General features: G+C 38.9%; 1 long non-coding RNA gene across 1 annotated transcript; it reads left to right on the plus strand.

Annotated features, from left to right (window-relative positions):
- Positions 1-2,141: 2,141 nt before the first annotated feature.
- Positions 2,142-7,697, plus strand: LOC148127545 (uncharacterized). Its single transcript, XR_015742930.1, has 3 exons — positions 2,142-2,286; positions 4,052-4,173; positions 7,241-7,697. It is a non-coding gene; the product is annotated as an uncharacterized LOC148127545 (long non-coding RNA).
- Positions 7,698-8,895: the final 1,198 nt, after the last annotated feature.

Genomic DNA, 8,895 nt, shown 5'->3' on the forward strand with positions numbered 1-8,895 from the left:
TTGGTAGACTTCAGCTGAAGTCCACAAGTCTTAAAGTTTAGAGACTTCTGTCATAAGGGATAATTATTTTATTTTGCAAAGTAAGACTAGAGAATAGAGGTCTGGGCTAACAATTTTTTCTTGGGAATGTAGCAAACTGCATATTCTACAAAGCCAGTTCAATTCCATAACCACAGATAAGTAACACCTAATATACACAAGCAAAATGTCCCTTGTGAGAATGAATTGGGTCTATTAGTTCAGATTTTGATGTATATGTTAGATTTACTTTGATATCTTAATTTCAATTTGCATATATTTATTAAATATTTGTAACTTGTAACAAAACAAACAAAGAACTAATAAGGCAAGAGCAAGGGAAGCAAGTGAATAGCTGGGCTCTAGAATATCTTTCTTTTAAAGCTTGTTTTTCCAAGCTTGCCATTTTCACTACAGAACCAACAGCTTTCCACCTAAACAATTTACTTATTCTTTGTTTTCTTTTTTCTTTTCATTCTATATCATTTCTCAAGGTAAAGACACAGGTATGCACAGATATACAAACCTTTAAATAATATTTTTGCCATAGGAGATAGATGTAAAACTGGATTTGGTTGGATTGAAGATATGAAACCAGAGTCTATGTGAGGTTTCCCCATCTTGTCCTATATGATCTGTTGATGAACAAAGAGAACATGTAGTGTATTGATATCCCCAAACTTCTTTTAGTTTGCTTTGGTAGGATACGTGTATTGTCTTAGCTGTTTTTACAGCTAATATTTTCAATTTGACATATACAGGTATGTAGACATTGCTAACTTATTCCTGATATCTTTAGGGACCACTAGGGAAAAATCCCCCCACTCCTTTTCCAATGTTTTCAGAGCAGCCCTGAAATATTAACCAATGGGACCAAAATTGCTGTCACTCGTCAACTGGAGCAATGCAACCTCAAGACAATTCAGCAACTCATTAAACATGGAGTAGGATCTTCATCTGACATAGTGTTTTGAAAATGCCAACTGCAAATAATGTTTATGTTTTGAAGAAAGTAGAAAGAGACCCAGTTTGGTTCATTGATTAAGATAGCCCTAGGAAGCAAGTTCTGGCAAACTAGTTTGGAAATCTTGAGGAAGCAGGGAGTTATTCCAGCAATTGCCAAGTATTAAGACTGATTCAAAAGCAACAGAAGAAAGAAAAGGAAAGGTAAAAAGGGAATAGAAAGGAGCATTCTTACTCATGTTAGCTAGTGACCATTTGTAGCCATTTGTAGCTTTCAGGTCCGTTTTTATCAACTTATCCATGAAAGTCATGACCACTGTACTTTGAGGAAAACTTCACAGAAATGAAAACATTTTTTTCTGTATAAGAGTTCAGTGTATTTTTTGGCAATGAATATAGCAGAGGGTCTTTAAATTGTGAAGAAAACTATGCAGGTGTTTTTTTTTTTAAAAAAGAAGACATTATATCTCCAGTGAAATTAATGTGTCTCCACCTCATAAATTTAACACTCTAATATTTATTTGGGGCCCACCTATAAAAAAGCAAATATATTCTGGGACTATAAGGAAGGAGCTTGGGAAATTTCTAGCAAATACAAATATATTATTCTCCATAGTTTCCCAGGAGTTTTCTACAATTTGTCATCTCTCAAAGATATAGGTGATTGCATAAATGAGGTAGCATATTTAACAATCAAAAGGCAGATAAGTATGTTACATAAGTTTCCATATTTGTTATTACTTCAAACACACTTATCAAATTGGCAAACATTGCCCAAATTTTAATGCTAATATTAGCTCCATCCCTGTATAATTATAATCACACATGTCAACTGAATGGATTGTTTGGCATTTCATTAGAGTAAACTTTGTGGCTACTTAATCCATTTTAGCAAAGTTGCAAGTGATATTTGAAGGTTCATCAATATGCATGTGATGAAAGTCATAGGCTTGCACATGTTACAAGAAATATCCAGTGAAAAGGGTGGGGTGCAACAGGTTTTGATAAAAAAGAATTTTTAAAAAGTGGCATTTTAAGAGGAGAGTAAGAGGAAGTAAAATGTTTGCAATGTTTGCCATATCAATGAAGCCATGTCAGTGATCAATGATCTATCCTCCATTTCCACATTCTCATGACATCATAACTTCTCATAAATAGACAGATCTGCTGGGTTTTTTTGTGGAGTCCTCCTAACTCTTCAGTTCTGCTTTTTTGAACTAGCTGGAGAGATTTCAGAAGCAACTTCAGTGATGAAGTTTCTTTTCCTCACTTTTGCTTTGCTGCTTCTCTTCTATGTATCCTCAGGTAAGAGGCTGATTAAACTGGGGGAGGTGGGGAAATAGAAGCAGAATAGGAAAAAGAGAAAGGATGAAAGAAATACATTTAAAAAAAATATTCCCACTTTGAGGATAATTCACGGCTTGAATCACATATGGCTAGTTTCACAGCATCTCTATGCAACTCTAAAGAACAGATGGGCAGCCTTAGATAAGTGCTTTAATCGGATCAGCTGTCCTTCTCCATCAGTCTTTCTGCTAATGGACCCTTTTAGCTATTAGGCTCAGAATTTTAGTGATTGTTAGATGATGAAATAATTAATAGTGGTGTTGATTATGTGGAAATGCACTTTTGCAACCCTTTAGGCCATACTAAAAGGAATCAATGTTCACTAATGGCAAATGCCGGGGCAGATCTCTGCAATTTTTTTTAGCAAGATTTGGAAGTGATGTGCCATTACTTCCTTCCCATGGTTGAGAGGGAATAAGTGGCACAGGATAAGCTGAAGTTTGTTTAGTTTGTGCTGAAGACAGACCTAGAGTTTATGATCTCCAGGTTTCTAACCTGGTGTTTTAACAACCATGCCAAGGTGGCTCTCCTTGACCTATCTACTGACCTTATTTCTTTAGTTGCAGGAAGGTATGATTATTCTTTTTTAAGAGGGCTGTTAGGGATGGTGGGAAGGAAGTGTTCCCAGGAAAAGTCAAAATGGTAAGAACAATTAAGTGACCAAAAGTCTGTCTCCCTTTTTATGGGAGTTGTCCATGCCATCAAGTCCCCCTACCCACATACCAGAATAGAACAGAACAGAACAGAACAGAATCCTTTCTTTGGCCAAGCGTGACACAGGAATTTGTCTCTGCTACAAAAGCTCTCAGCAAAATGACAGAGTAATAATAATCATAATAGTGATACCAATAACAGAAAGTAGTAGAAAAGTTGAGAAGAATAACAGTAATACAACCATAGTACATGGGTAAATATACTTAGACATATTCCAGCACCATGAGAATTAGGTGTTCAGTCAAGTGATGGCAAGCGGGAAAAAAACTGTCTCCGAGTCTAATCGTTTTGGCAATACCCTATAGTTGCATCCTGAGGGGAGGAGTTGAAACAGTTTATGTTCAGGATGTGAGAGGTTTGTATATATTTTCACAAAGATGTTTTTCCTCTGGGCTTAGAGAGAACTGAGTTGTATAAAACAAGTTACAAGTTGCTCTAGGGAAGCTGATTTTCTTGTTGCAGGTTGTCTGTGTCTATAGACAGTTGCCTGATTCTTCCCAGGAATGTATTGATACATTTCCCTTGCCCCTTCTTTCTCCCAGTTTCGCTTTCCTTCCTGTTCTCTTTCATGCTGCCCTTTATCAGTATCCTTAAGTCCATAACATGAGGACTGGCCAGCTAATGCAGTTTCTGCTTGAAGTTCCCCTTCATTTTCAGTATCTTTAAAAATTGTACTTATTTGTTAGATTTTCCTGCCGCTGCAATTGCTTTAGGCTTCCTTTCCATTGCTCAACAGCCAATCTTATACATTCCCAAAAGGAAATATGAAATTATCCCCATGTTCCTCAAGTGTTTTTTTTTTTTTGCAGAACACTCAAGCTCAACTGATTTTCTTGTTTCATGTTAACAATACTATCATTTGCAAGAGCTAAACAGCTATGAAGTATGCTAGTCAATAAAAGTCAATAAAATAAACTTTCTTCTCTCCTTTCACTGATTTATTGAAGGTGAAATATATCATTGTGTTTTGATGACAACTGCTCACTCAAATAATTTTTGATAAATACAGGGCAAATAAAAACCTGTATGTCGGATGGTGGTTTTTGTCAGACTGGTCTTCACAAGCCATGCAAGTATGGAAGTCTCCCCTACAACTGTGGCATTAATGCCATCTGCTGCCAGCGTGGACCGGTGAGATCCATATCTTTGTTAGTTATGAGATAAGAAATATATGGGCATGGAATCTCTCTGGTGAAAAATTCTGTATAAGCATTAGATGTTTGCAAGATAGTAAGAGTTTTCACAACTTTCTACCTCTTATTTGTCATCTCAATCTTTACAGCTCAGTTCTGGTAAACGCAGTCGAGAAGCCCCATCTGCAGTATAAGAAAAAGGAATCTGACTTGTTTTTTTTTAATGTGCCCATGTTGTTATTTAATATGTCCTCACCTGAATCATGAAAACTTTGTCAAATGACCCAAATATGGTGGCAAATGAAATGAGGCAGATAGCAGTAGAATAAATGCTTTTCATTCTGTCAGCCTTCAAGATCTTCTACCTTTGCTTTGCATTTTTCAGGTGCCATAAGTAACGGGGGGAAAAGTATGGGAAGAGAGCTGGAGGTGATACAAACTAGTATTGTGTAAACTGAGGGGGGGGGGAGTACATTCTTGCTTAGGTTTCTATTTCTTGCTTAGCTTTTTCTTCTCTGCGCAGCTGCAAACCTTTATCAAAGTATGCCAAGGTCAACGGACAGAAACTTCATCACCACCTGAAGATGTCCACATGATGATATTCACAACTTTTAATTGGAAGAACCATTTAAACATGAACATTTATATAAGGGGTTTTTGGTTTATCTTAATGACATCCTTATCTACATGGAGACTAGGGATGAACATGTGAAACTAGTGTGGTCAGTTTTAGAGAAACTCCGAGCTGCTAAGTTGTATGCTAAATTGTCCAAATGTGAGTTCCATCAGGAGAAGATTGACTATTTGGGGTATCGCATCTCACATGAGGGCATAGAAATGGATCTAGAGAAGGTGCTGGAATGACCCCGCCCCCCCGCACCAGAAAACAACTTCAGAGTTTTTTGGGATTTGCCAATTTCTACTGACAATTTATCCCAGCTTTTGCAAAGATAGCACTGCCTATCACAAACCTCTTAAAAACTAAAGGGGAGATGAAACCAAAGCCTAGTAAACCGTTGGAGTGTTCCATGGAATGTCAAGCAGCCTTCGAAAAACTGAAACGACTGTTCGCTGCTGAACCAGTGCTAAAACACCCGGACATGGATGCTCCTTTTGTGATCCAAACCGATGCAAGTGATGCAGCAGTGGGAGCGGTGTTACTACAAATCAATGAGAAAGGGATTTTACAACCCTGTGCATATACCTCCCATAAATTATCTGAAACTGAAAGAAGGTGGGCCGTCTGGGAAAAAGAAGCTTTTGCAGTCCGCTGGGCCCTACTGACTTGGAGACATTTCTTGGAAGGAGCAAAACACCCGTTTGAGGTGTGGACTGATCGTAAGAATTTGGAGGCTTTAAAAACACCTCGGAAGCTGTCCCCCAAACAAGTTCGCTGGGCCCAGTACTTTAAGCAGTTTAATTTTTCACTGAAGTACATTCCAGGGGGGAGGAACTTCATGGCGGATGCTCTATCTAGACTACCTCAACATAATAGTGCTCACCAGGAAGTAATACGACTGATTGTCTCAACCAAACAGCTAGCAGCTCCAGTAGTTACTAGAGCCCAAAAGAAGAAGCAGGAAGTGGATCTATCGAACGGTTTGACTGCACAATTAAAAGAGGCTCTAAAACTTGATGATTGGTTCCTGGCTCATTCTAATAACTGCACAGTTAGAGATGGATTGGCCTGGGTGGGAACCAAGTTGTACATGGCAGATAAACTGAGGAGCCAAATATTACAACAAGCTCATGATTCTAAAGCAGCTGGCCACTGGGGATTTGTCAAAACTTTACACCTGGTTAAGTGGCAATTTTGGTGGCCCACTTTGAAGAAGGACATTGAAACTTATGTGGCTAGCTGTTCTATCTGTGCATCAGCCAAGAGACCTCCTGGTAAGCCAGCAGGGTTGTTACAAAATGTGGCTAGACCAAGGGCTCCGTGGAAGGAAATCTCTATGGACTTTATAGTGGAATTGCCCGTAAGCGGGGAAAATATGGTTATTTGGGTGGTAACCAATTTGTTTTCCAAGCAAGTACATTTCATACCTTGTTCGAAGATTCCATCTGCAAAAACATTGGCTAAACCATTTATTTTGCATATCTATAGATTACATGGCATTTCTGAATGCACAATCTCTGACAGAGGGGTTTCAATTTACCTCGAACTTTTGGAGGGAGTTCCTGAAATTATTGGGTTCCACCCAGGGCTTAAGCTCTGCCCACCATCCTCAAACCAATGGGGCCTTTGAGAGAACTAATGTGGTATTGGAGCAGTACCTTAGATGTTACATAAACTATCAGCAGGATAATTGGGCTGACCTATTGCCATTTGCTGAAGTGGCATATAACAATTCTGTACATAGCAGTACCGGATTTATCCCATTCAAGGTGGCATCGGGACAAGATTTTGTACCCATAACTGAACTGACTCATGAGAAGCCTACTATCCAGTCATTAGATAAATGGGTAACACAACTCCAGCTGAATTGGCCAGTTGCTCATAAAACATTAGATGAGGCACATCAAGCTCATAAGAAGTTTGCAAACAAAAAGAGAACTCCACAGAAACCATATCAAGTGGGTGACAAAGTTTTTTCTCCACCAGATATTTACAAATCACTCAAAAGTCGAAGAAAGTTGGTCCTAAGAATGTTGGTCCTTTCTCATTTGAACGGATTGTAAACCCTGTGGCAGTCCAGTTGAAATTACCAAAAACCCTTCGACGAATTCACCTGGTCTTCTATGTTAGTTTGTTAAAACCTGAACATACTTCCGATCTTAGACCAACCCAGACTGATCCTCCTATACCATTGCTGATTGAGTGTGAACAACATTTTGAAGTTAGAGAAAGTCTGGATTCTCGCAAATGGAGGGGTTGACTCCAATATTTGGTTGCTTGGAAACATTTCCCTTCTTCCCAAGCTGAGTGGGTAAATGAAAAAGATGTTAGAGCCCCTAAGCTGATCAAAGCATTTCGTACCAAGTATCCTGATAAACCCTAGAAATATGTATATTTTATATGCCTGATTATTAATTACTACCTTTTATATTTCTCTCTCTTCTAGGACTAACGTCTTTTTTCTAGGAGGGCCGAATGTCAGCCTTCAAGATCTTCTACCTTTGCTTTGCATCTTTTGGCTGCCATAAGTAACGGGGGGAGGAGGGGGGAAAAGTATGGGAAGTGAGCTGGAGGTGATACAAACTAGTATTGTATAAACTGAGGAGGGGGGGAGTACATTCTTGCTTAGGTTTCTATTTCTTGCTTAGCTTTTTCTTCTCTGCGCAGCTGCAAACCTTTATCAAAGTATGCCAAGGTCAATGGACAGAAACTTCATCACCACCTGAAGATGTCCACATGATGATATTCACAACTTTTAATTGGAAGAACCATTTGAACTATTGGGGGTGGGAACATTTCCATCACTTTGTATATGTGATTTATGCACCCATTTCCTCAGATTCAGAATCCTCTTGTTGCTACCACTTCATTTCCAGTAAAAGATATCTTTTCTCTAATTAAAAGAGTCTAAGTATTTCTTTCTTGGATTTTGAATGGAGCACCAGCTGACACGTTCATTAATCTTTTCTATTTTGGAATAACCGTTTTGGACAGACTTAGCACTAAAGCACACATTGGAAATGAGGACTTCCTCACTTTATCAAGCCAGGTTTGCTATTTCAGCATAGGAAAACACCTGCATAAATCTATTGTTATGCTTATATATACTTCATGAGCTGATCCCATAAAATCATTCCCCATTCCCTTAATTTTTGCTGATTTATTCTTACAACTTGTTTTCCTTGTTATCTTCTGGGAGGAGGCTTCATGATATCCAATGCAGAACATCCAGATTTGGAACATCCAGACTCTCAGGCTTCCTTTTTCCACTATGCATTCAAGATGGACAGTTATTAATATTTATATGTTTTTATATATTAGGGTGTAGGGATATATATATATATATATATATATATATATATATCACAGGTGAACACAATACAGAAACCTGATGATGGCAGATGAGATTCTGCCAAAATGTTGCTACAACTTTAAAAGCACAACTACAATGACGTGGGAAAATACCCGAGGAAAGCTGAATACCATAAATGTAAGTACCCGCGAAAACTTAAGAGTATGTATGTATATGTATATGTATATGTGTATGTGTATGTGTATGTGTATGTGTATGTATATATATATATATATATATATATATATATATATGTGGATCTTTGGTTGTTCGGGTTTTCTCCCGCGTAAGATTCGAAGTATCTAGGCAACGTTTCGATGAAGTCTCATTCATCATCTTCAGGCTTCTGTCTCCGGCTCTGTGCTTCTCAGAGTAATGGAGATTGCAGCTGCTTCCTCCTTTTAACTGCCAGTGGGGTGGGACTTGATTGGGTGGGGGCTTGGCTGTGTTCTGATTGGGTGGGGTGTGTTCTCATTGGTAGGGGTTTGGCTGTGTTCTGATTGGTTGGGGGTTAGCCGTGTTCTGATTGGTTGGAGGCGTGTTCTGTTCAGGTGGGGCTTGGTTGTGCTCAGGTTAGTCTTAGTTGCTGGGGGATTTGAGCTTGTGAGCTGTGATCTTGCTGTTTGGCTTCGAGTTCGTGGTCGTGCTGCATCTTCATAGTGGGTGTCGGTTTGCTTCATGTATGGCTCGGAGGGGTTTGAAGTGGGTAGTGATGCAGCTGCAGTGCAGCTTCTGGTCCATGGTCGTGT

The sequence above is a fragment of the Pseudonaja textilis genome, chromosome 1 (assembly GCF_049901715.1).
Source record: "Pseudonaja textilis isolate UNSWEBS1 chromosome 1, rPseTex1.2, whole genome shotgun sequence".
In the NCBI taxonomy this organism is placed as follows: domain Eukaryota; kingdom Metazoa; phylum Chordata; class Lepidosauria; order Squamata; family Elapidae; genus Pseudonaja; species Pseudonaja textilis.